The 24,941-nt window shown below is 38.7% G+C and overlaps 2 pseudogenes; both read right to left on the bottom strand.

The window, feature by feature from the left end:
- Window positions 1-8,216, bottom strand: part of LOC117795710 — a 43,489-nt pseudogene extending 35,273 nt beyond the window's left edge.
- An 11,098-nt stretch (window positions 8,217-19,314) lies between these two features.
- Window positions 19,315-19,617, bottom strand: LOC100474122 (annotated as a pseudogene).
- Between the last annotated feature and the right edge of the window lie 5,324 nt (window positions 19,618-24,941).

Here is a 24,941-nt window from a genome sequence, read left to right as displayed (position 1 = left end):
CAGAGAGGGCGCACCTGTTCATATGTTTCCCCTTCTTCCTTCCTTCTGAGCTTTGAAAATCAGTCATTTAATCCAACTCTTTTATTTGACAAATATGAACATTCATTTCCAAGAGAAGTGAAGTGACTTGTCCAAGGTTGTATAAATAAATAGTGTCAGGATTGATTCCCAGACCAGTGCTGTGCTCTACTACATAAGTTCCTACTTAAGACACTCTGCTTCTTGCTTGGAACTTGGCGAAGAGAACAACTAGGAAATACTAGAGAAAATACCAGGGAATACTAGGGAAAAGTAATGTAGTCAGGGGTTGTGAAGACAAGTGGGTCATATGGGTCACAAATACTGTTCTCTCAGCCTAGAGCTCAACCATTCATGGCTTGAGGCCACAAAGGAAGTGCAAAATCCCACAGTAGAAGAATAATGTCTTTACCATTCTTTGCCTTGTATTTTCTCCTTAGAAATGTGAACACAAAAAGGGGTACCTGGGTGGTTCAGTTGGTTAAGCTTCTGCCTTCAGTTCAGATCATGATCTCAGGGTCCTGGGATGAAGCCCCCATTGCATAGGGCTCCTTGCTCAGCAGGAAGTCTGCTTCTCCCTCTCTCTCTCTCAAATAAATAAATAAAATCTTTTTAAAAATGTGAACAAAATGATAATGTAGAGAATACATATCATATACTCGCTAGGGGGTGTAGAGTCTGGAGACAGACTGCCTGCTTTGGAAGTGTGGCCCTGACACTTACCTTGGGCAAATTTTTTTTTTTTTAAGATTTTGTTTATTTATTTGATAGAAAGAGCACACATAGGCAGAGCAGCAGACAGAGGGAGAGGGAGAAGCAGGCTCTCCCCTGAGCATGGAGCCTGACACAGGGCTCAATCCCAGGACTCTGGGATCATGACCCGAGCTGAAGGCAGACGCTTAACCGACTAAGCCACCCAGGTGCCCCTTACCTTGGGCAAATTACTTAACTTCTTAGTACTTCAGTTTCCTCATCTGTAAAGTAGTAATATAAATTACCTGCATCATAGAATTGTGAACTTGAAGTATGTACTTATATATAACTTAGAAAGTACCTGGCACATAGTAAATACTAGGTAAATTTTAGCTATAGTTATGGTTATGATGATCATATCTTATGTTACTCACAGTATCAATTTAAGGGTCTCCTCTAAATCAGTGTTTTGATTTTGTACTTCTTGTGCATATTATTAAATCATATGGAAATTATATTCTGAATATCTAAGTTATTAAAGCATTATCAATTCAATTCAGTAATCTTTATTTCTTATTTTATGAAACAGTGTCTTTTTTTGGTAAAGATTTTATTCATTTATTTGATATAGAGAGAGACAGCCAGCGAGAGAGGGAACACAAGCAGGGGGAATGGGAGAGAAAGAAGCAGGCTCCCAGCAGAGCAGGGAGCCTGATGTGGGGCTCCACCGCAGGACCCCGGGATCATGCCCCAAGCCAAAGGCAGATGCTTAATGACTGAGCCACCCAGGTGGTCTTTTTTTTTTTTAATTAAGATTTTATTTATTCGGCAGAGAGAGAGAGAGCCCAAGTAGGGGGAGCAACAGGCAGGGGGAGAGGGAGAAGCAGGTTCCCCACTGAGCAGGGAGCCTGATGTGGGGCCAGATCCCAGGACCCTAGGATCATGACCTGAGCTGAAGGCAGATGCTTAACCGACTGACCCACCCAAGTGTCCCTAAAATGGTGTCTTTAACTTATCTTAGTCATTTTGGGCTACTATCACAAAATACCATAGGCAGGGTGGCCTATAAACAACAGAAGTTTATTTCTCACAGTTCTCGAGGCTGAAAGTCCAAGATCAGGGTGCCAGCAAGGTCAGGGTTCTGGTGAGGGTTCTCTTCTGGGTTGCAGACTGACAGCTTCTCATTATACCTCACCTGGGGTAAAGAGGAGAGAGATGGAGCAAGCTCTTGTGTCTTTTCTTATGAGGGTACTAATCCTATTTGCGAGGGCTTTATACAATTATATTGGGGGTTTAGGATTTCAGCATATGAATTTTGGGAGAACACATTCAATTCCTAATACTTTAAATCTAGTGATAGTTCTTACACTATATATACTATATACACTGTGGTATACTTCATTTATTCATGACTCCTAGGATGCTTTGTACATCTTAAATGGGAATCTTGATAATTAAAAATATATGACACTTGTCAGTGATAACCTTGTACATTAGTTATTCTTGACAATACATATGCTATCTTTTCAAATAAAAGGTAATACTGTAGGTATGGACAAGGTCACATGTATCTCTTCATGTTTCCAGAGTCTAGCCTTGTACCTTGAACCCAGAAGGCATCCAACAGATGTTTGCTATGTCATGAATTCTGTTAATGACAACATCTCTTCTCAATTTTAGTTTTTCTTTTCTAATTTTAAACTGTCAGCCTAATTATAATATCTTCTATACTAATTTTTCTTTGTTCTGCTGGATCTGAGGTTCATAAATTTGTTGAACCATGAATAAAGCCAAAAAGCTAGCACATGTAGGTAAGAGCCATATGCATTGCTTTAATGAATAGTCGTAGTGACATATGGAGGAGGACTGCCTGATTAATTATTGGGTTTGATGGAGTTGCTGCCTGCCTGAATGAGTCAGTCCAGGGGCCAATTTATAGTGGCAAAATTTTGTGATGGGTTGGTCTGACCGATAAACAAAGTAAATAAATGAACCAAGTTGACTCAGTAGCCCAGATAATTTGCTAGATTAGCATGAAAATATTATATTGCTTCTTAACAAGATTTGCCTATTTTTTGGAAGTATGTAGAATCTCATGGTGAGATGCCATTTAATAAATTTTCTCAGCACACATAAACAAAATGTTTTCGTTCTTTAGAACCTTTGGTGTGAATTGTCAGTCATGTTAATAGTCAAACAGGTGTTTTTTAGACTAACTTGATTTTTTTTAGACTAACTTTTTAAAGTAGTAAAAACCATGAGTAATCAGAAAAACAAATTAAAATCCCACATGATATAAATTGAAAAGTGTTTTCTTCCTGCCACTCTTAACCCTCTTATACTTCTTTCCCAATAATAAACAATGTTACACATTTAAAAAAGCATTCTTCCAGATATTTTTATGTATTTACACAAGCAGGATCATATTTACCTATTTTCTTAAAATTTGCTTTGTTCTCTAAAACCTTCCCATACCAGAACATATAAATCTACCTCATTAAAAAATAATTGTGTAGGGGCGCCTGGGTGGCACAGCGGTTAAGCGTCTGCCTTCAGCTCAGGGCGTGATCCCAGCGTTATGGGATCGAGCCCCACATCAGGCTCCTCTGCTATGAGCCTGCTTCTTCCTCTCCCACTCCCCCTGCTTGTGTTCCCTCTCTCGCTGGCTATCTCTATCTCAGTCAAATAAATAAATGGAATCTTTAAAAAAAAATAATTGTGTAGTATTTGGCTATATGAATGTATCAAAATTTAACAACTTCCATATTAATGGACAGTGTTTTGCCAATACTATCAATGCCTCGATGATCATCCTTTAAATAACATCTTTGTGCACTGGTAGATTTATCTGTAGGATAAATTTCTTAAAGTACAAAGTGGGCAAAAACAAAGTGCATTTGAATTTTAAATAGATATTGCCAACTTGCCCACTCAAAAGAATACATAAAAATGTGTTTCCTCATTTGCTGTTTTGCTATTAGTTTGTTTTAAAATAGTTTACTTTATCTTCAATAGATATTTATTTTTTCTGCTCCTCATTACTTCTGAAAGCTACCCAAATGTCTTTTGGAGAACTGTCTCTTTACCATGTAGCTCCGTTAGTAATAGGCCAGATGATTAGTCATGGCCAATCAAGAGCATTAGATCTTGCTAATAAACTGTTTTTTGTCTTTTTTTAATGCCTTTATTTTTTTCCAGTTTTATTGAGATATAACTGACAAATAAAATTGTATATATTTAAAAGGTACAGTGTAATGTCTTGCTAGACATATGCATTGTGTAATGATTACTGCAATCAAGTTAATTAAAACATCCATCAACTCACATAGTTACTCTTCCTGATAACATTGTTGTCTGTGGAGGGAGAGCAAGACCTACCTTGTTTCAACCGCGGAAACTCCTATGGGAGCACCAGGAAGAGGTGCTTTCTATTTTGCGGGTCTGAAACCTGGGAGAATATAGGCATGGAATTGCTGGCTGGTGCATTGCCTCTTTGTTGCCTACAAGTGTGGTGGAGAGTAAAGTTGAGAGATGGAGGCAGATAGTGCCTCTAGATCAAGTTTAGATGAAAGTCAGAAAAATCTACCTTTGCACATTCACAAGTGCATGGGAATGTTTGCCCTACATTTTGACTATTTTTTTTTTTAAGACCATTGTCAGGAAGTTTGTTCTCTTTGGCACCTGTTTCTCCATCCTAGCCTGTTTTTTAATTAATCTGCAGTGTCTGAACTGCCTATACCCTGGAAGCAAGTTTGTGTGACACTAGACTTACCATTCTTTTCTCTCTGGGACTCAGTTTCCCTCATTTAAAAAATGAAGTGGCAATAGAGAGTAGACATTATCTAAGGTAACTTCCAGCTCTGCTGTTCTGGTCCAACTATGTCTCCTTGGATTCTGATCCGATAGGTGCCCTGGTATGCCAAGCCAATTTAATTGGGTTTTCACTTTTTCTACCTTGCCCTTCCATCTAGATCCACTGAATTTTTTTGTTTTGTGATGTGTCTTAATATTCTTATTTTTATTAATTTTAAAGTTGCAAAAGCAACACTGGTCCTTGATCAGAGTTAAATAATATTGAGACAAAGAGGCGCCTGGGTGGCACAGCAGTTGGGCATCTGCTTTCGGCTCAGGGCGTGATCTCGGCGTTATGGGATGGAGCCCCACATCAGGCTCCTCTGCTGGGAGCCTGGTTCTCCCTCTCCCACTCCCCCTGCTTGTGTTCTCTTTCTCGCTGGCTGTCTCTCTGTCAAATCAATAAATAAAATCTTTAAAAAAAAATATTGAGACATAGAAACGCTGAAGTGGTTTTTTTTTTTTTTCATATAGCACACTCCCTATGCCCACTGACAATTCCTTCCCTACTAACAACTTGGTATAGACATCTCCATATATTATCTATTAGTATTTTTCTTCCTCTGTCTTTTCCCATTTTTTCCTTTGGGTTCTTGTATTTCTTATTGGCTAAGTCCTTTGACTTCTCATCTTGTCTTACCTGTGGTATTTGTGGCCCCCATGTTGCGGCCTCCCTACTTGGTTTTAGTCCAGGGCTTTGTTTGACCCTTATTACTCTAGGCTAGTCATTTTTATCCAGGCTTCTTAGTTTCAACTTGAGTGCCAGCTTCCAGCTTTACCTTTTTCAGTCCTGCTCCTGCTTCTGTTCCCTGGCTTTCCAGAGAAATCCAGTAGAGGGAGGTGTCTAGAGTCAGTCTCTAGAGCCAGGCTCCTGGCTTCAAGTCATAGCTCTACCACTTATGGGTCATGAGACCTTGGGCAAAATATTTCACTTCTCCATACCTCAATTTCTTTCTCTAAAAAGGGGGATATTATTAAAAATAGTATCTCATGGTTCTTGTTAGTGTTAAGGGGGTTTTACATGTAATACTTTCTCAATCTTATCGCAACACCCCAATCTTGTTCAGGTCCTGGCATATTGTGTATTCTTAAAACTGTCAATTTTTTTTGGGATGTCTGGGTGGCTCAGTCAGTTAAGCATCTGACTCCTGATTTTGGCTCAGGTCATGATCTCAGGGTTGTGAGATGAGCCCCGCGTGGGGTGGGAAACTGCTTGGGGTTCTCATCCCTTCTCCCTCGGCCCCTCCGCTCATGTGCATGCTCTCTCTCTCTCTCTAAAACAAAACAAAACAAAAATCCCAAAACCAAACCAAAACAAAAGAACCCCCCAAAACCCCTGTCAATTCTTTTTGCAAAGCACTTCCGATTAGCAAGTTGAATAATTCACATTGGCAGATACAAAAACAACAGTTAGGTTCAAAGAGATTGAAATGACTTGCTTAAAATCAAATGGTTAGTAAATGACAGAGTCAGGATTCAAAATCAGATTTATTGGCTCCAGATCTCTGTGCTTCTCACCACTTTCAGCAATGATAATCCATATCTTATTTATTGGAGGACTTTTATACTCTACTGATGCTTATGGAGCCTTCCATCCTCTAACTTGAAATCTGGTTGGCTCGTTTTTTCTCAGGCATGTCTTTTTTTCTTTTTTTATTAAATATTTTATTTATTTATTTGACAGAAGGAGAGAGTGAGAGAGGGAACACAAGCAGGGGGAGCTGGAGAAGTAGGCTTCACTGAGCAGGTAGCTCGGCACGGGTCTCTATATCAGGACTCTGGGATCATGACTTGAGCCAAACGCAGACGCTTAACAAATGAACCACCCAGGCGCCCCTCTCAGGCATGTCTTCATGGGTTTCCTCTTCTGAACCCCCTTCTGCTAGGTAATCAATAAGATCCCCTAACCCTTTCCAGAAAGGACTAAGCATAGCATTAAATCTGGAGTTTACTCTACTTTCAGAGTCTTTGTTTTCCAAGCCAAAATGGTTAGTGGAAAAAGTATTGATTTTAGAGCTAACTGGGTCTAGTTTTGATCCATTAATTCTTTCCTTTAGTAGTTGTATGGCCTTGGCCAACTCAATTACTTTCCCTGGGCCTCAGTTTATTTTACTTGTCAGGTGAGTATGATAATGTTAATAATATCTGCCTTATAGGATAACTGTGATGCTAGAGGTAAAGTATGATAAACGCTTGGCTATAGTACACATTCAATAAGTCATTGTTATTATTAGTAGCAGTTACTTCAACTGGTGAGAGACTGAGCTCTCATAGGTCCTAAAGAGATTTGTTATTATTTTGGGGGCTGCTCTCTGAGTGTATGGTCTTTCAGTTGTGTTTGGGAGTGGGGTGGGGGGAAGAGAGTAGCCTGGTGAGAACGGCACACATTTTGGATTTAGATAGACCTGGATTTGGATCTGAGCATGGCAATTACAAGTTGTGCAAATAGGCAGGTTGTTTAATCACTTTGGGCTGCAACCTCTTCATTTGAAAACCAGGGAAAATAATACCAATTTCACAGATGCTATTGAAGCAACTGAAATAGAGTATGTAAAAGTATGGCAGTGATTTTAAAAATATCTGTCCTCCATAAGGCATTGTTATAGAAAGTCCCAATATTTTTTATATATGCCATTGTATTCCTCTTTGTGCTCTCAGCACTTAGTGATCACATGGTAGGAACTACATGTTCCATTCTATCACATGGTTGGAACTACAAAAATATTTGTTGAACTGAGTTGGGCCCTTGAATTGAACAGTAAAAACATTTTACACACAAAATTATTGCTTTTTTTAAAAGAAACTGATATTTATTTTCTATCCATCTTATTTCCATGTTCCGTTATTTATTTATTTATTTATTATTAATTTATTTTACTTTTTTAAAAAGTAGGCTCCCACCCAGTGTAGGACTTGAACTCATGACCCTGAGATCAAGAGTCTGATGCTTTACCAACTAAGCTACCCAGGGACCCTATTCCCATGTTCTGTTTTAGAACCTGTGGAAGAAGAGCTGTAAACCTTGGTGTTGTTCTTATCCATTCAGTGGCTGAGCAATGGCAGCTGCAGACCAGTCTTCAGTGGCTGGCCAGGGGCTCTGGTCTTCAGCAGGGGACTGCTGGATAGGTACAGAGGCCACCTGGGTGCTTCAGGCCTGTCTGCAACCCGGGCTCAGTAGCGGTCAACTCAAGCCATTTACTTGGGCTGGAGCAGTCCATTCACCCTGAAATTCCTCCTCGGTCGTGGCCTTTTCAGCAGCAGCCAATCTCTTTAGGGTCTCTGTTGAAATGGATCAGGCATGAGCTCCCACAGGTGTCCATGAGGGATGGTCGCACACACGCACAGAACTTCCCCGGTCATCACATACCACATTAGACCCATTGAGCTCTCTTGTTGCACACGATGACGGTGTCCACATAGCACAGAGAAGAGTCTGTGTTACACAGAGCAGTGGTTGGCAGGTTAACCTAGGATGCCTCTGTGGGAGGCTGGTGGTCAGCCCCGGGATCAGTAGCCACCAGAAGATGGGGCTCCTGGAGGGCTGCCTGTCTGGTTAGTGAGGTTCTGGGAGTGAAGTACCCAGCAGGAGGAGTGGCTCCAGTGGCAGCAGCAAACTTCAGGACAGCCCACTGGCCAGCATTCTTGGAGGACATGACACTGACATCAACCAGGTTCTTTTTTTTTTTTCTTTTTTCTTTTCTTTTTTCTTTTCTTTTCTTTTCTTTTCTTTTCTTTTCTTTTCTTTTCTTTCCTTTCCTTTCCTTTCCCTTTCCTTTCCTTTCCTTTCCTTTCCTTTCCTTTCCTTTCCTTTCCTTTTCTTTCTCTCCTTCCTTCCTTCCTTCCTTCCTTCCTTCCTTCCTTCCTTCCTTCCTTTATAGATTATTTATTTAAGAGAAAGAGAGAGAGCACAAGCAGGGAGAGCAGCAGGCAGAGCGAGAGGGAGAAGCAGGCTCTCCACTGAGCAAGGAACCTGACACGGGGCTCAATCCCAGGACCCTGGGATCATGACCTGAGCCGAAGGCAGATGCTTAACCAACTGAGCCACGCAGGTGCCCCTCAACCAGGTTTTCAGTGGTAACAATGGCACAAGCCATCAGCGGATACTTCTCCCAGGTCCCCTTCAGATTTATGATGTAGATGCCATCACTTCAACTTTCTTAGATGTACTGTTCCATTTGGAAATCAAGGTTGGTGCCACATAATTGGGTTCCTGCTATAAAGAATTTGAGGACATCCTCCTCCTTCATCTGTAGGACATCAAGGGCTCTGTACATTGTAAAAGTTTCCTTTTAAGTTATTCTGAGAACTGAGGACCACACCCTGTGGACCCCTCTCTGGGTAGTGCAGAGTGGCATACATAAAGTTTGATTGCTGATACGCTTACTCTTCTGTGGCTGGAAATCCTAAAAAAATAAAATGTTAAGGGAATTATTATGCTGAGTAAAATGCTCAAGCTTAGGAACTAGTGTGCATAAGACCTCAAATTTCTTTCTGGCTCTCAATATGAGAGTCATGATTGTTTCCCTTGCGTCATCTTCCACATGTGGCTTTTCATCTTACATTCTGGCTTTACTCCAGGAGATGACACTGTCTTATGCCAGGGACCTGGTGAAAGGTCACACTCAGAATGGCCAGGCTGGGAGGAGCTCACTTAGCAGTGTGGGTCCCTAACTGCATTCTTTAGTGTTCCATCTCAGTGGGGTAAAAGCAGGAATGAAAAATTCCAGAGGGGCCTAAAATTTACATTTTGTCCTGAGAGTATAGCTAGAAGGTTTTTTGCTCTGAACTGTTGTAACAGGAGTGAATGAGTTTCTATCGTTTCCCCACCAAATAAAAAATGGAATTTTTGATGAATCATTGTTAGAGTGATCTGGCCTTATTCTTTTCAGCCTGGTGAGACCCATCCCAACCTTTTACAGACAGTTTCTTTAAAGGCAGCATGAGGGGCGCCTGGGTGGCTCAGTCATTAAGCGTCTGCCTTCGGCCCAGGGCGTGATCCCAGGGTCCTGGGATCGAGCCCCGCATGGGGCTCCCACTCCACTGGGGGCCTGCTTCTTCCTCTCCCACTCCCCCTGCTTGTGTTCCCTCTCTCCCTGGGTGTCTCTCTCTCTGTGAAATAAATAAATAATATCTTTAAAAAAATAATAAAGACAGCATGAGAAACCTCAGTGTCCTCTGGAGGTTTTTGTAAATGGATGCCAGCCCAGCCTTTATTAAACTGGGTTTATACATCATATAATTGCTCATCTTGACATACCTCTTTCAGACTTTGCTTGAGAAAGGACAAAATGAGTTGAGGGTTCTCTTCTGCTGCAAATGATGATCTTTGGTGTTTTTTGGTTGATGATGCTTCAATGTCATCTTTCCCATGTTGTTCTTGAATTTCTTGAAGTTTCTCTGCTTTTCAGTCTTTTTTTTGTAAGCTACATAGATTATGTGTACTTAGATTGTTATTCACCTCAATCCAATTCCAAGTCCTATGGCAAACATTTACTGAGCACTTATTCTATATAAAGCATGATGGAGCTGTTTTCTAAAGCTTCGACACAATCTTTAGAGCTGCAGCATCCAATATGGTAGCCATTATTCACATCTGACTATTTACATTTAAATTATTAAAATTAAATGAAATAAAGATTTTTATTTCCTCAGTTGTACTGTCCATATTTCAAGTGCTTCATACAGTGAAGCACCACATACAGTTCAAGTGCTACGTACTATGGCTACTGTATTGGATAGCATACGTATAGAATGTTTCCGTCATTGTGGAAGGTTCTATTGGACAGTGCTGTTATTATAGAGTTTCAGTTATTTAGGACTACAACTCACTACTTGTCTTTCATTTATAAGGTTAATCAAAAACTCATATTTTTCAATGAGAACTTTTTTAAAGCAAATCAAATAACATTAATTGAATTTTACTGTTAGGTATTTGGGAAATACAAGAACAAATAAAATATGTTTCTTGTCCTCAAGGAACCTAAAATATATTGAGGAAAACTCATATAACACCACTAATGAGATTGCAAGGCAGGATACACAAAGTAATGTAGTAGAGGCATAGTCAAAGTACAGTGGACTCATTTGAGGAGGGATTTATTTCTCTTCTGTATCAGAGTCTTCATTTGGAAGGGGCATTTAGAAAGGAAAGGATATAAGGAAGTCAGAAAGTCATTTTATGTGCCAAGGGAAGAATATGAGTAAAGACATGGAATAGGGAAAGTAGTTCAGTCTAAGGCAGGTAATATAGCATAGAGATTAAGAGAGTGGCCTCTGGGGACAATCTGCCTGGGCTCAAAAACTTGGCTTCTTATTAGCAAATAGATTCATCTTTCTAAGTCTGTTTCTCATCTGTAAAATGGAACTAATAATAGTGGCTACCTAATAGAGTATTTGTGAGGATTCAATAAGATAATGTTTTGGAGACTTAGCACAGTTCCTGGCTTATAGTAGGCTACTAAGGAGGATCTGGGGGAAAGGGAGATTGCAGATAACAGAGTCTGCCAACAGTGGCTGAATTTAGTGGCTAAAATAAGATAGAAAATAATATCCCTTTCAGTTAAAAACCTGGAGGCGGGCAATCCAGGACTGATATGATGACTCCACAAAGTCATCAAGGACCCACTTCCTAACCAGCTTTCTGCTTCACCATCCCTAGGGTTAGCCCTTGTCATCAAAGTCTAGGATGAAAATTTAGTCATGACATTCATGTCCCAATTGGCAGGATGAGTAAGCATCCTTTGTCTCTTAAGGTTCCCAGAAATTGCAACCTGACATTTCCACTTGCGTATCATTAGCCTGAATTTAGTCACATGGCCACACCTAGCTGTAGGGGAAACTGGGAAACATCATCTTTTTTTCTGGGTGGCCTTGTTTCCAGCTAAGATTTATATTACTAATAGAAGAGGGGGAAATGGATTAGGAAGTTAGCAGTCTCTGTTTCGAAGAGGGACAAGACTGAAGCCAGATGACTGAGATCTTTAATGTAGTCTAAGGAGTTTGTACTTTTATTGCTTGGGTTCTGTGGAGCTACTGATGCTCTCAACATAGGGGGTTAATACAATTAGATGCCGTTCATGGTAATGGACTTGGACGTGGTTCCTCAAACCAGGAATACTCACCCCAGCAATACTCAGATACTTTCAAGAACAGTTATTTTCAATTAAAAAAAAAAAGAAAATATTTCCCCTTGAGCTTCCAACAGACTTTCCCATTCTCCTTCCTCTTTAAGGAAGGGAAGAGGTAACCTGAGGGGAGGAAATGTGAGAAGGCAATCCTTCCACCTGGCAGCTGTCTTTGAGACTTCCTCCAGTGTATCACTGGCCCTCTCAAAATGTGCTGAGAATGGAAATCAGTTCTTTATATGGGTGGGTAGTGCCAAGTAAAGGGAATTGATATCTTATTATAAGGATATCGTGCTCTTTCTCTGAGTATTTTGTGCTTACCTTAGACACTGCACTGTTGACTGTGTGCCTGACTAGATTCTAAGCAGCTTGAAAACAGAGTTCAGGTCTTGAGTCTATATCCTCTGCATTTAACACAGTGCCTAGTGCAAGGCACACATAAAATTGTCAAATGTCTGGATAAATGCTGAGTGTAGGAATGCTGCCTAGATAGTGTTGACTTTAAAGCAGCTGTACCAGAGCTTAAATCCTCATACTGTTGGTTATTACTGAGTCTGTGGTGAAAGCATTTCACGCAAAGGCTAAGAAAAAGACTTACGTAAGGTGAAGACATAATTGTGTCCACTTGGGTTATGGTTCTGCTTGGAATGCACCAGACAGTGAAACAAGGAGATCAGGTCAAATAATTTGTGTTAAATTCTGAAGGCTGCCTTTTCTTAGTCTTTGTAATTCTAGGCACTACTTTACTTAGACAACAAAAATATACTGAATTTGTGTGCTTACAAAATATATCTTGAAGTAAGCCCCTCCAAAAAGATTTTTATTTATTTTTTATTTTTATTTTTTTGAGTTTTCTCTATGCCCAACATAGAGCTTGAACTCATGACCCTGAGATCGAGAGTCACATGTACTTCTGACTGAACCAATGGGGCACCCCCAAAAAGTTTTTTTTTTTAAAGATTTTATTTATTCATTTGACAGAAAGGGACAGTGAGAGAGGGAATGCAAGCAGGGGGAGTGGGAGTGGGAGAAGCAGGCTTCCCTCTGAGCAGGGAGCCCAACGTGGGGCTCGATCCCAGGACCCTGGGATCATGACCAGAGCTGAAGGCAGATGCTTAATGACTGAGCCACCCAGGTGCCCCCCAAAAGATTTTTAAATCAACAAATATTTACTGAGTATGTGTGAAGCATTATGGCAAGGGTCATGAGGAATAACACTAATAAATAACCAATCCTTGCTTTCAAGGAATTTACACTCAAACACTGTGCTAGGTTGTAGAAATCTAAGTATGGTTGACAAGGCTCCTACCCATATGGGACTTATAATGTGATATGAAAAACAGATAAACAGATGATTACATGTACTGTGATCCAGTGTTTGAATGTTTCTCAGGTCCAAATATACAAAGTTTGGTAAAAATTTGAAGAAATTTGTACATTTTAGATTTTGTAAAGTCTGCAGACTCATTCTAGTTAACTAGTATATAAAATGTTTTCGGGAGTTGTATATATTTCAGGAGTGGCGGTGATATGATATGCAACCAGGAGAGAGAGACAGAGGGGAGAAAAAAAAGAGGGTTGATCATTTTGAGGTGACATTAAATTATCTTTTGACACCAGCTGTATCTTTTTTATAACAGAAAGTGGAAACAACTCTGTCCTTGACCTTCAAAAAGAAATTGACTTACCTAGCTTAACTATTCAAACAAACAACTGTGTACTCTCTTCAATTCCTATGATGATTTTGATTTACTGTAAATGACTGAATTTAATGAACTAAATTATGCTATTTAAATGCATATTGTGAATGGTATTGTAGTTTGTTACAAAGCATTATGTCTATGCTAAATTGTGCCGTAAATGATATGGTATGGAACATATGTGCTGTATTCATAATTTAACTGTTGCTATGGAGTACCTTCTTGGATAGGACATACTGAAAAAGGAGCCTTTATTTACCTGGTGAAATGAAGGTGATATCTCAGCAAATCACTAGGTCTTACTGACCTTGGCAGAATTACAGTGCTAATATTTTCACATGGATGAACTGTTCTTGAACAATTTCTCTAATGTATATGGCAGAAATAGGCTTTCCATTAAAACTGGGTATATATAGTATATCTTCTCTTTCCATTTTTTTCCCCTTCAACAAACATTTACTGCAGTCATTGCAAGGATAATTCCACCTCCATTTAGGTATGTGTTTTCTCCTGGCCTCTCAAATGGTAGAGATAATAGAATACAAAGGTTTGTCCTGCAGTTATGCTGGTGGTCTCTGAAAAGACTTGCATTAAATAACACATTGCTTTTCCTCTTTCTGAATAATTCGAGAAAACTTTAAAATTTAAGAGTAAGCACTGGAGCCAAAATACCACCTTTATTACTGATAATAAAGTTGGCTAAGTTGGCTTAGCGTGGGAGCCAAATTTTCTAACAATATCCTGACTTCAGATACACTTATCTACTGGGTCCTGGGCTTCTTTACGTGGAAGAACTGCTGAAGTGAGATTTTTAACATGGAAGAGCAAAGAATTTGGCTTTTGCTGGACAAGCTCATCTAAGGAGAAAAAAAGAGTTGAGCCAATTGGAGCATGCCTATTTATTCTTTACAAAATGTACCAGTTAGGTTCGAATTTGTGACGGTGGAGAGAGGGCTTAGTTCTCTTCATAACAAGGAAACATTAAGCATAAGAAAATCATTCCCCAATAATGTGTGTGTGTGTGTGTGTGCGTGTGTGTGTGTTTTAAGGAATAGTTTAAAAGTTTATTGCTAGAGAGAAATCCATAGGATTTGTCACACATTTATGATGATTCTTCCATTTCCCCCTCTAGGGTGTATCTTCATGACAACAATACTTCTGTTATTTGGTGGAAGGTGAAGACGTAGCAGCTTTCAGGGTGGTCACAATTATAAGTTCAGGGAAATTTGCTTGGGAATTAAATGATCATTCTCAGTACTTCAATGCTTACCACTGCTATTCTGACATAGCACAAGAAAAAGAGTCAAAAGACTTTGGTTCTAGGAGAAGTTTCATGATCATTAGCTCTTAGTTTGGGTTACCATAACAAAATACTCTAGATTGAGTAGCTTAAACAGCAGTTACTAATTTTCTTGGCAATCAGGAGGCTAGAAATCCCAGATTAGAGTTTCAGCATGGTTGGTGTCTGGTGAGGACTCTTCCTGGCTTGTAAGCAGCTTCTATCTTGCTGTATGCTCACCTAACCTCTTCTTTGTGTGCATTTAGAGACAGTAAGCGAGCTCTCTCCTTGTAAGAATACTAATCCTTTCATATCTGGGACCCATCCTTATGAGTTCCTTTATCCTTTAATTACTTTCTTATAGGCTCTGTCTCCAAATGCAGTCACATTGGGGATTAGGGCTTCAATATGAATTGGGGTGTGAGGCACAATTCAGTCCACAGAAAGCTCATTGAGTGACCAGGCAAGTGATTTCTGTTTCATTTTCCCTTCCTATGAATGGGAGTTCATGCCTTATGCAACCTTAAAAGGTTAACAGTACATCAAGTAAAATCATAGGCATTAATTCTAAAGTGTTTAAAGTGCCCTACCAACACCATTATTTTAATTTATTTCTGAATCTAATAGTTACTGAGGGTAGGCTTTTCTTGTTATTTAGCCATCCATCGTTCTTTTTTTCTTACCTGAGTATTTCTGGTTGGTAGATAGGAAAGGTAAGTTATGTTGGTGATCTCACCCCTTTAAAAAATATCTTTTGGGGGTTCCTGGCTGGCTCAGTCAGTGGAGCATGCAACTCTTGATCTCAGGGTTGTGAGTTCAAGCCCCATACTGGGTGTAGAGCTTACTTAAAAAAAAAAAAAAAGAAAAAGAAAACATCTTCTGGAGGTAGAGAACAGCATGAAGTAGGCATTGCACAATAAGAAACGTCAATTTTTCCATAATGACTTCAAACATTCAGCAACTAGATTTCACAACCAACCAATCCTATGGAAGGAAATAAGAGTTCAGTTTTATTTTGTTTGTTTTTGAAGTAGAGTTCTTGGATCAAATGAATGAACGATTAAGAGAAGAAATCTATAAAGACCCATCTCTAATTGTGCTGCAAAAGAATATCATAGTCAACACTGGACAGAGAATATAAGGCTGGTGGGTGAGTTTTCTCATTTTAATGAGATTGCTTCTGAATTTAGCTTAGAGTTTGGGGTATGCAAATGACCAGTCAATTTTGATGAGTTGCTGTAAGAAAAGAATTAGTCATTTTTCTGTCCTGTATTTAGCATATTTCTCAGAGTGATTCATTTAACATGTCTCTTGGTAATATTCTCTCTGTATTTATTTTAGACACAGCAGTAAATGGTACAACTAATATTTTTAAATATTGTAATGGCAAAACATTTTTAATTTGAACTCAGAGCTCATTTACTTGCTCTTTCTTAGGATTGTAGCACAGAGTTACTTTGGGAGCAGGGGCAATCTGATTTTTTTTTTTTTTTGATAATATCTATACAACAGTATTTTTTTTTTTTTTAAGATTTTATTTATTTATTTGACAGAGAGAGAGACAGCTAGCGAGAGAGAAAACACAGGCAGGGGGAGTGGGAGAGGAAGAAGCAGGCTTCCAGCGGAGGAGCCTGATGTGGGGCTCGATCCCAGAACGCCGGGATCACACTCTGAGCCGAAGACAGATGCTTAAAGACTGAGCCACCCAGGAGCCCCAGGGGCAATCTGATTCTTATCAGGGATGTAAAAATGTTTGGTAATACAATCTGCAAGCTGAATGTTGGAGCTGGAGTGTGGAGGTCATTCATTGATAACTAGAGAAATTTCAAGAATCTTTCTTTATGACTGGCCACTATGAATGAGTATGGTTGAAGCAAACATGTAGAAGTCAGGTTTTTTTTGTTTGTTTTTTGGTTTCTTAGTTTCAGAGGTAGAATTTAGTGATTCATCAGTTGCATATAACACCCAGTGCTCATTACATCAAGTGCCTAAAAGTCAGTTTTGACTGTACGATTTTCCACATCAACAACATGGAATTAAAATGTCAGAGATGTTACATTTTTCTGAATGCCAGAAACAGAATTTTGGCTGGTTATTCTAGCAAGTCTCTAGGCTGATATACAGGTAAGATTCAGAGACTTGGGAAAGTAAAGTCTATAAAATGGAATGAACTCTTGAGATGTGTTTAGAGCCCCCAGGCTACACTTGCAGATGACAAAACCAAAACCAAGAAATAAAAATGATTTGTTCAAAGTTACCCAAGAAATTAGTGATAGAACCAGAACTCCCTAGGTCTCCTTATAGTCCAATATTTCCTATATACAATAAAGGGACAGGCATTACAGTCATCCTGTGGAGAAATTAAGGCAAAGGAAATTCCTAGAATGAACACCAAAGCATTTAGGATCATAGAATCAGATCACCTGAATGTTTAGAAAGACTTAAAGATTAGGTCTTTAAATGTTGTCTAATCTAATCTTCTACAGAATACTTGAATTCAGTCTACAAAATCTCTGTGAAATGGTCAATGATTGCACACTTAGAGTGATAGGACACTTGATCTTTGATCTCTAGAAAGTTTAAGAAGTTAGAAAGTTAGAAAGTTTAATGTTGTATTGTGACTAATTATCTTCCTGCAACTTCAACTCATAGATTTTAGTTCTGCTTTCCGGTACTTCAAAAATCATGCAGTTAGGGGCACCTGGGTGGCTCAGTCGTTGGGTGTCTGCCTTCGGCTCAGGGCGTGAACCTGGCGTTACGGGATCGAGCCCCACATCAGGCTCCTCTGCTGGGAGCCTGCTTCTTCTTCTCCCACTCCTCCTGCTTGTGTTCCCTCTCTCGCTGGCTGTCTCTATCTCTGTTGAATGAATAAATGAAATCTTTAAAAAAAAAAAATCATGCAGTTAGCCACGGGAATATTACCCTTCGTCCTCTTTCATGTGTACTACTCTTGTCTTTTCTTACATCAATCCTCTATTTTAGTAGAACACAGTTAAATGTCCACTGGAAGAACCATAAATATGCTTACTACCAAAGTATTTCAAGTTCATTGTGTAAAACAGGCCTGAAAAATCTCACAAAAGGGGTAAGAAAAGGGATACTAGAGTCCATTACAATTCGTTTAGGCCAATTGTTTGATTTATTTGATGTCTTTGCAAATACTCATTTTCCTGTGGGTCTCAGTATGGCTAATACAATTTCTTTTGTCAGGTTGATTCAACACATTTTCTAAAATTGATTGACTTCTTCTCTCTATGTATCTTTGTGAGATATTTATTTTTGTGTACCTAGTGTTAAGTAAATTTGATGTATAAAATCAGATTTAGACAAAAAGTTCAGAAAATGATCAATATACTCAAAGAATTATTTTATTTCATTTTTTAAAATATTTTATTTATTCATTTGAGAGGGAGAGAAACAGAGCACAAGAAGGGGGAGAGAGAGATAGGGAGAAGCAGACTCCCTGCTCAGCTGGGAACCCCGCTGTGGGGCTGGAGATCATGACCTGAGCCGAAGGCAGATGCTTAACCATCTGAGCTACCCAGGTGCCCCAAAGAATTCTTTTAGATAACAAGTTTTCCAAATCCCTTTAAGGTGTAATTAAGATTGAAAAAAGTTCTGTTTCAACCTGAAATCTCTGGAATACTTTGAGTACATAAAGCAAAACACAGACATTTGAAAACTCCATGAGGGAGAATAGAATTACAGAAATAAACTTGTGGATGAACAAATAGAAACAGGGAGGTAAAATTCAACACAAAAAGGCTATCTGAATATAACCACATTTTGGGGCCTGCAGACATGCACCAAGCTTTGCTGTTTGAGAGTTGGTATGGAGCTTGTGGCTCAGCCTAAACAATTCAAGTATCATTTCAACCATCAAGTGTTCCCGGACTTATAGAAAAGATAGGTCAGGTGTATGACATATTTTACTGGAAATATATCCATATTATGTAGTCAGAATAGAACTTGAAGTTTACAACTTCAAGATACGCTCTACTGTTTGTGTTATTAATCCATCCTAATGTCAGGAAGTTTTTCCTTCTAATCTAACCTAAGCCTCTAGCTTGATTCTCGGGGTAGAAAAAGTTACAGCTGGTTAACCTCTCTTTGTAAGGACTCTCTGTGCACATAGGCCCCACTTCTCTCTGGATAATGAAGACCTGAATTTGTCACGAAGGTCATGGTGATTTTGTAAGGACCTGGTGAATGGGAAGATTCTCTTACTGATCCTGTGCCCTATTTTATCCAAGTGAATAAAAGCCAATTAAAGGGCAGAGGCAGTGCTTACCAGCACTTATCTGGTTCAGGCTCCTGCCTGTGCACTTGCTGGGGCCTAATTTGATATTTTATAGTAATGTTTTGGAGTATAAAGCTAGGTAACCTTATAATGATAATAAGAATAGGAACCTTTTATTTTTGTTTGTATTTTTTTTTAAAGATTGATTTATTTATTTGGGCAGGGGAGAGCGATTCTCCAAGCCAACTCCCCTCAACCCTGGAGCTCCGTGGCCGCTGGATCTCACAACCCTTAGATCATGATCTGAGCGGAAACCAAGAGTTCACTGCTCAACAGACTGAGCCACTCAGGCACCCCCATTTATAGTTTAAGAGTTCAGCTTTTTATTGAACAGGTTACAGAAGAGGTTTAGTCAAAAAGTCCAAAGCCCGTGTCATCATCAGAGTCCTCTGATTCTTCTTTCTTGGCTTCCACTTTCTTCTCAGCTGGGGCACAGTGGTGGGGGGAGCAGGACCTCCTGCCGGTACAGATCCACCAGCCCCTACATTGCAGATGAGCTTCCTGATGTTCACACTGGCCAGGGCCTTTGCAAACAACATTTACATTGGCTGCTTTAATGAGGGCATTGATCTTAGTCTCTGTGACTGGCACTTCACCATCCTGCAGGATGAGGGCTGAGTAGATGCAGGTGAGCTCCAAGACAGAGGCCATGGTGCAGGTGAGTGCTGAGCCGGCACTGCCAGGCGAGGTGTTGGCAGAGTGGATAAATGGAGAGCCTCAGCCCTACTGGGTCTTAGCCTCCTGGGCAGGACCCAGCTCTTTAGTGGCAGCTGAGGAAAGGAAGGAAACATTTCTTTATAAAGTAAGTAAAGAATAAAACTCATTATAATACTTCTGAAATATTTCTCATACTTAGTGGCAATATCGACTATTTGCATTAGATTGAAAATTACTCTTAGAAAATCTTATGAGCCAATGTTATAGGAACCAAGCATGAGACTGACTTTGGGTCAGGTCTGGACCAATATATTTTGGTTTCTGCTAGAGACATTTAAAATGTATCTACAATGCATTTGAAGGTACATTTTAGGCTACTTGATTTATGATGAACCTTGGTATAGCTTCATTTTTGGGGGGTATATAATTTCCATCAAAATTGGAAAATTTTTGGTCATTATTTCTTCAAAAAGTTTTTCTCATCCCTTCTTCCCTCTCCTCTCCTAGGACTCCCAATTACTCATGTATGCTGCTTGAAGTTGTCCCACATCTCACTGTCCTTTTTTTTTTTTCAGTCTGCAATGTCAAAACTACGCTTAATCCTATCCAGTGTATATTTCTTCTTTAGAAATTTGATTTTGGTCATTTTTATATTGTCCATGCTCTTTTCATGACAATGAATTTGGGTAGTAGATATTGTGAATTTTATGTTGTTTAAGTGCTTGATTCTTTTGTATTCCTATAAATATTTTTGAGCATTGTTCTGGGCATTCAAATAACTTGGAAATAGGTTGATCCTTTTGTGATTTGTCTTTAAGTTTTGGTAAGTGGCACCAGAGTAACTTTTAGTCTAGAGCTAATTTGCCCCTACTATTGAGACAGTATCCTTCTGGGTTCTCTACCTGTTGTCTTGTGTATTATAAGGTGTTTGTTCTGTTTTGTTTTTAACTCTGGCTGTGAGAATATTCCTCGCCCTGTGTGAGCTCTGACAATTGTTCCACCTGCTCTTTTTCCAGTGATTCTTTTTTCAGCCTTGAATAGTTTCCTCTTGTGCATGTGCTAATCAGCACTCAGCATGAGACTTGGAGGGTACCCTCTGGAGATCTACAGAACTCTCTTCCTTGGTACCCTGATACTGTCTCCTCCCGGGTAGTCTGTCCTGTGAATTCTAGCCACCTTGGCTTCCCCAAAATCTCAGCTCTGTCTCTCAACTCAGGGAGACAACTTCTTTTATTTCCCCTTCTCTCAGGGATCATTGCCCTGCACTGCCTGTTGTTCAGTGTCTGAAAACTACTATTTCATATATTTGTCTATTTTTTTAGTTACTCCATCATAGCCAGAAGTGTCATCCTAAAAGTCCATATATTTTAGGACTCTTAAGTGAGAAGAATAGTTTCTGGCTTTCTATTAGTATATCCTAAAAGTGTTTAATACATAGTATTTAAAGGCATTTATATAAACAATTGAAGTCTTTCTTCGGGGGAAATTAAAACAACAAAACTTGATTGCATATCATGCTTTCATATTTTGCAGATGTTAATATTTAATCATATGCAGAACCATTTAGCTTAAGTGCATTAATGTAACTCATTTAAAAGAGGCCAGTAATTGTCCTATTAACTCCCAGTCTGGATGTTATCTGCTCTGCCCTGCTGGTAAGGCCAGAGGGGGACTCTTCTATTGGCACCCACAGAGATTGCTCTGATCTGTTGAAAATCCTGTTAAAATCTAATTACTTAGGAGAATCAGCCAGGGAATATCTAATGAGCTCTAGGAAACCCACTGGAAGAAATTCTGTGTTACTAACGAATGAAATGTCTTCTGTCTTTCAATTACACTGGTGCCACATGAATGTAACTGCTGCCTTATAAAATGTGACTCTTGTTTGTTTTTAATTGTGTGTCATGAATTTTTTTGATCATGTGAAAATAACTTAATTTCTCGTGGAGGAGAAATGATGGTGTAAAGCTTAAGAAGGTATACCTTATTTCCTCATGAATATTTGATATCTTGTTAACAAATGATTAAAAAAAGTATGTACATTATTTAATGAAACCACTACACAGGTGTGAAAACATGATGATTAAAAGACATGGAATTTTTGGGGCGCCTGGGTGGCTCAGTTGTTAAGCGCCTGCCTTTGGCTCAGGGCGTGATCCCGGCATTCTGGGATTGAGCCCCACATCAGGCTCCTCTGCTGGGAGCCTGCTTCTTCCTCTCCCACTCCCCCTGGCTTGTCTCTCTCTCACTGGCTGTCTCTCTCACTGGCTGTCTCTGTGTCAAATAAATAAATAAAATCTTTAAAAAAAAAAGATATGGAATTTTAAGTCTAGAATGAAAAACATGTTCATCAGAGGGGCGCCTGGGTGGCACAGCGGTTAAGCGTCTGCCTTCGGCTCAGGGCGTGATCCCGGCGTTATGGGATCGAGCCCCACGTCAGGCTCCTCTGCTATGAGCCTGCCTCTTCCTCTCCCACTCCCCCTGCTTGTGTTCCCTCTCTTGCTGGCTGTCTCTATCTCTGTCGAATAAATAAATAAAATCTTAAAAAAAAGAAAAACAAAAAAAAGAAAAACATGTTCATCAGAAAACTCTGAAAAAGACTGTTCTCTGCAGTCTTCTTAAAAATATTGCCAAAAGAAATGGATTTATTAAAAATGAAAATTCATTTGTCTCGCTTATTTTGTAAATATATTCTTGAGACTCCTAGTATAGTTTATGTTTTTCCTGTCATTAGCAATCAGTAATGTGTTTTTTTCATATCTAGCCTAACTTTGTATTTCAACTTTGTTGACTTCCATTTTTCTATATTTAGGACTTTGTTTTCTTAAAATTGGATGATTTAGGTTAATACTATGGGCTTTGTAGTGAGGTAGATGTGAGGTACTCAAATCCTAGTTTTTAAGTTCACAACAAATATCTTAACCCTCTGAGTTCCAGCTTCCATTTCTATAAAATGGGACATTAATTAATATGTGTTTTACTGCATAAGGTTGTTGTGAGGATTTTGTGAAGTAAAGCATATAAAGTGCTTGGCATAGTATTGTGCATGTTTTAACTGTTCGAGAGATGGTAGTTATTATTTTTGAAGACTAATTAAAATTTGGAATATGAAAGAATTGTGATATCTAAGATTCATTAAAAACTAATGTAGGGTGAATTTCTATTATCCTAATGTATTTCTATCACCATGTTCATATTAAATTTGTTGAAAAAATTAAAAGGGGCCTATTTTTAGTATCATGTCAGTGAACTTAATCCTAAAGTTTATCAAGTTTTTAGCTAATATGTCATTTTATAACATGGATTGATTTCAGCAGATGACACCAGAAACAAAATGTGGTTTGGTGATACATTACTTAGAAAAATATCTGTCTTAGTGATAAATTATTATTGGAATATTATATAAGATTTTAATGATTGAGGAGAAAAAAGACTATTATATATTATTTCAACAATTAACAATGTAACTATTATTTAAAATTATTATCTGGCCTATAGAACCCTGGCAGTTGAGATACTTAAATTGACAGTGCTTTTATTTTCAATCATTTGATAGCACATTAAAATTATATTTCTTTTTTTGCCTAAAATATAGATTAAAACATTTTTTAATCAGACTATTTGAAAGTTGATATACAAGTAGCCTTATATAATGATTTTTGTGTATTATAACTAGATGAGGAGGTAGAATTTTTATAATAATATTTTCACTTAGAACAGGCTCCTTTGTACTTAAAATTCCTTTCTTGTATAACTCATTAATTCTTACAGCAATTTTATGAAGTAGCCACATAGTACTATATTATAGACAATAAAAGGAAACAAAGAGTTTTTGTATACACATAGCTCTGATTATATTTCTAATATAAAAGATATACATACAAATTAGGACATTTCAATAAAAGAATATTTAAATATTTAAAATAATTTGCTAATACTTGTTAATTTAATACTTTACATGGATTTAATTCTTGAAAATATCTGATTGAGAGGTAATGGTGTTATTTGATAGGGAAAGATGTTCGATTTGATGAATTTCTGTTGACTTGCACTATTTGTTAAAAAGTTTATAATAAATAAACATGATGAAATTATTTTATCTGGCAGGAATCATTACACTGTAATCAAGGACCCAACATCAGCTAATTAGTTCATTCAACAAATATTTATTGAGGGCTTATTATTTGCCAGAATGGGAATGTAATGTTGACCAAGACCGGCCGGGAAGAAGAATTAGCAGATTTATTATTAATGCTAATATTTTGCCACATTGTCCGTTCATGAAACTTCACACAATTGAAGTCCTTGACAGAAATTGTTTTGATTGTTGATATTGGCATATGAAACTACTGGCTAAGCCTGGCTTTGCTGGGGAATTAATATATTAACTTGATTAAGTTAGCACATCTTCATTAACCAGTTCCTGTTGATAACAGAAAACAAATACTTCACTTTGACAATAGAAGTAAAAACAAGAAAGAGGTAGTTTTATATCTTTCCCTGTGCCTTTCTTAAGTCAAACTGACTGCTTGGGAGATGCCTGGTGGCTCAGTTGTTAAGCGTCTGCCTTCAGCTCAGGTCATGATCCCAGAGTCCTGGGATCGAGTTCCACATTGGGCTCCCTGCTCAACGAGGAGCCTGCTTCTCCCTCTGCCTGCCACTCTCCCTGCTCGTGCTTGCTCACTGTCTCTCTCTCACTCGCTCGCTCTCTCTGACAAATAAATAAATAAATAAAATCTAAAAAAAACCAAAAACCAAAACCCCAAAACAAACAAACAAAAAAACCCCTGTCTGCTTGGCAAGCTTCAAATGTCCAAATCTGTAAAAAGCATGTCCCCCCTCCCATCCCGCCCCACCCTGCCCCACACACATACATACACTTCCACAACTTTGCCTGCCATGTGGTAGGTGCTCAGTGAGTGCTATTGAGTTAGCAGAATTAATAATTCATATTCTATTAGGTTATATTCCTAGTTCTGTTATTGATTCCCTTGTGATATCTGGCAAAAGCCAAGTTACAGGACCCGTTAAATTTCCTGCACACTTTGTTTTCCAAAAACCTGATTAAAATATACTGAAGACTATGAGATATTAGCTTGAACCATATGAAATTGTGATATTTGATCATTTTTTGACCTACAAAAATAGAAATTTCATTTGATTAAACCTAATATTGTTTTTCTTTTCTTTTTTTTTTTTCCAAAGATTTTTTATTTATTTATTTGACAGAGATAGAGACAGCCAGTGAGAGAGGGAACACAAGCAGGGAGTGGGAGAGGAAGAAGCAGGCTCGTAGCATAGGAGCCTGATGTGGGGCT

The sequence above is a fragment of the Ailuropoda melanoleuca genome, chromosome 2, assembly GCF_002007445.2.
Source record: "Ailuropoda melanoleuca isolate Jingjing chromosome 2, ASM200744v2, whole genome shotgun sequence".
Taxonomy (NCBI): domain Eukaryota; kingdom Metazoa; phylum Chordata; class Mammalia; order Carnivora; family Ursidae; genus Ailuropoda; species Ailuropoda melanoleuca.
This window is presented reverse-complemented; position numbering and strand designations above follow the sequence as displayed.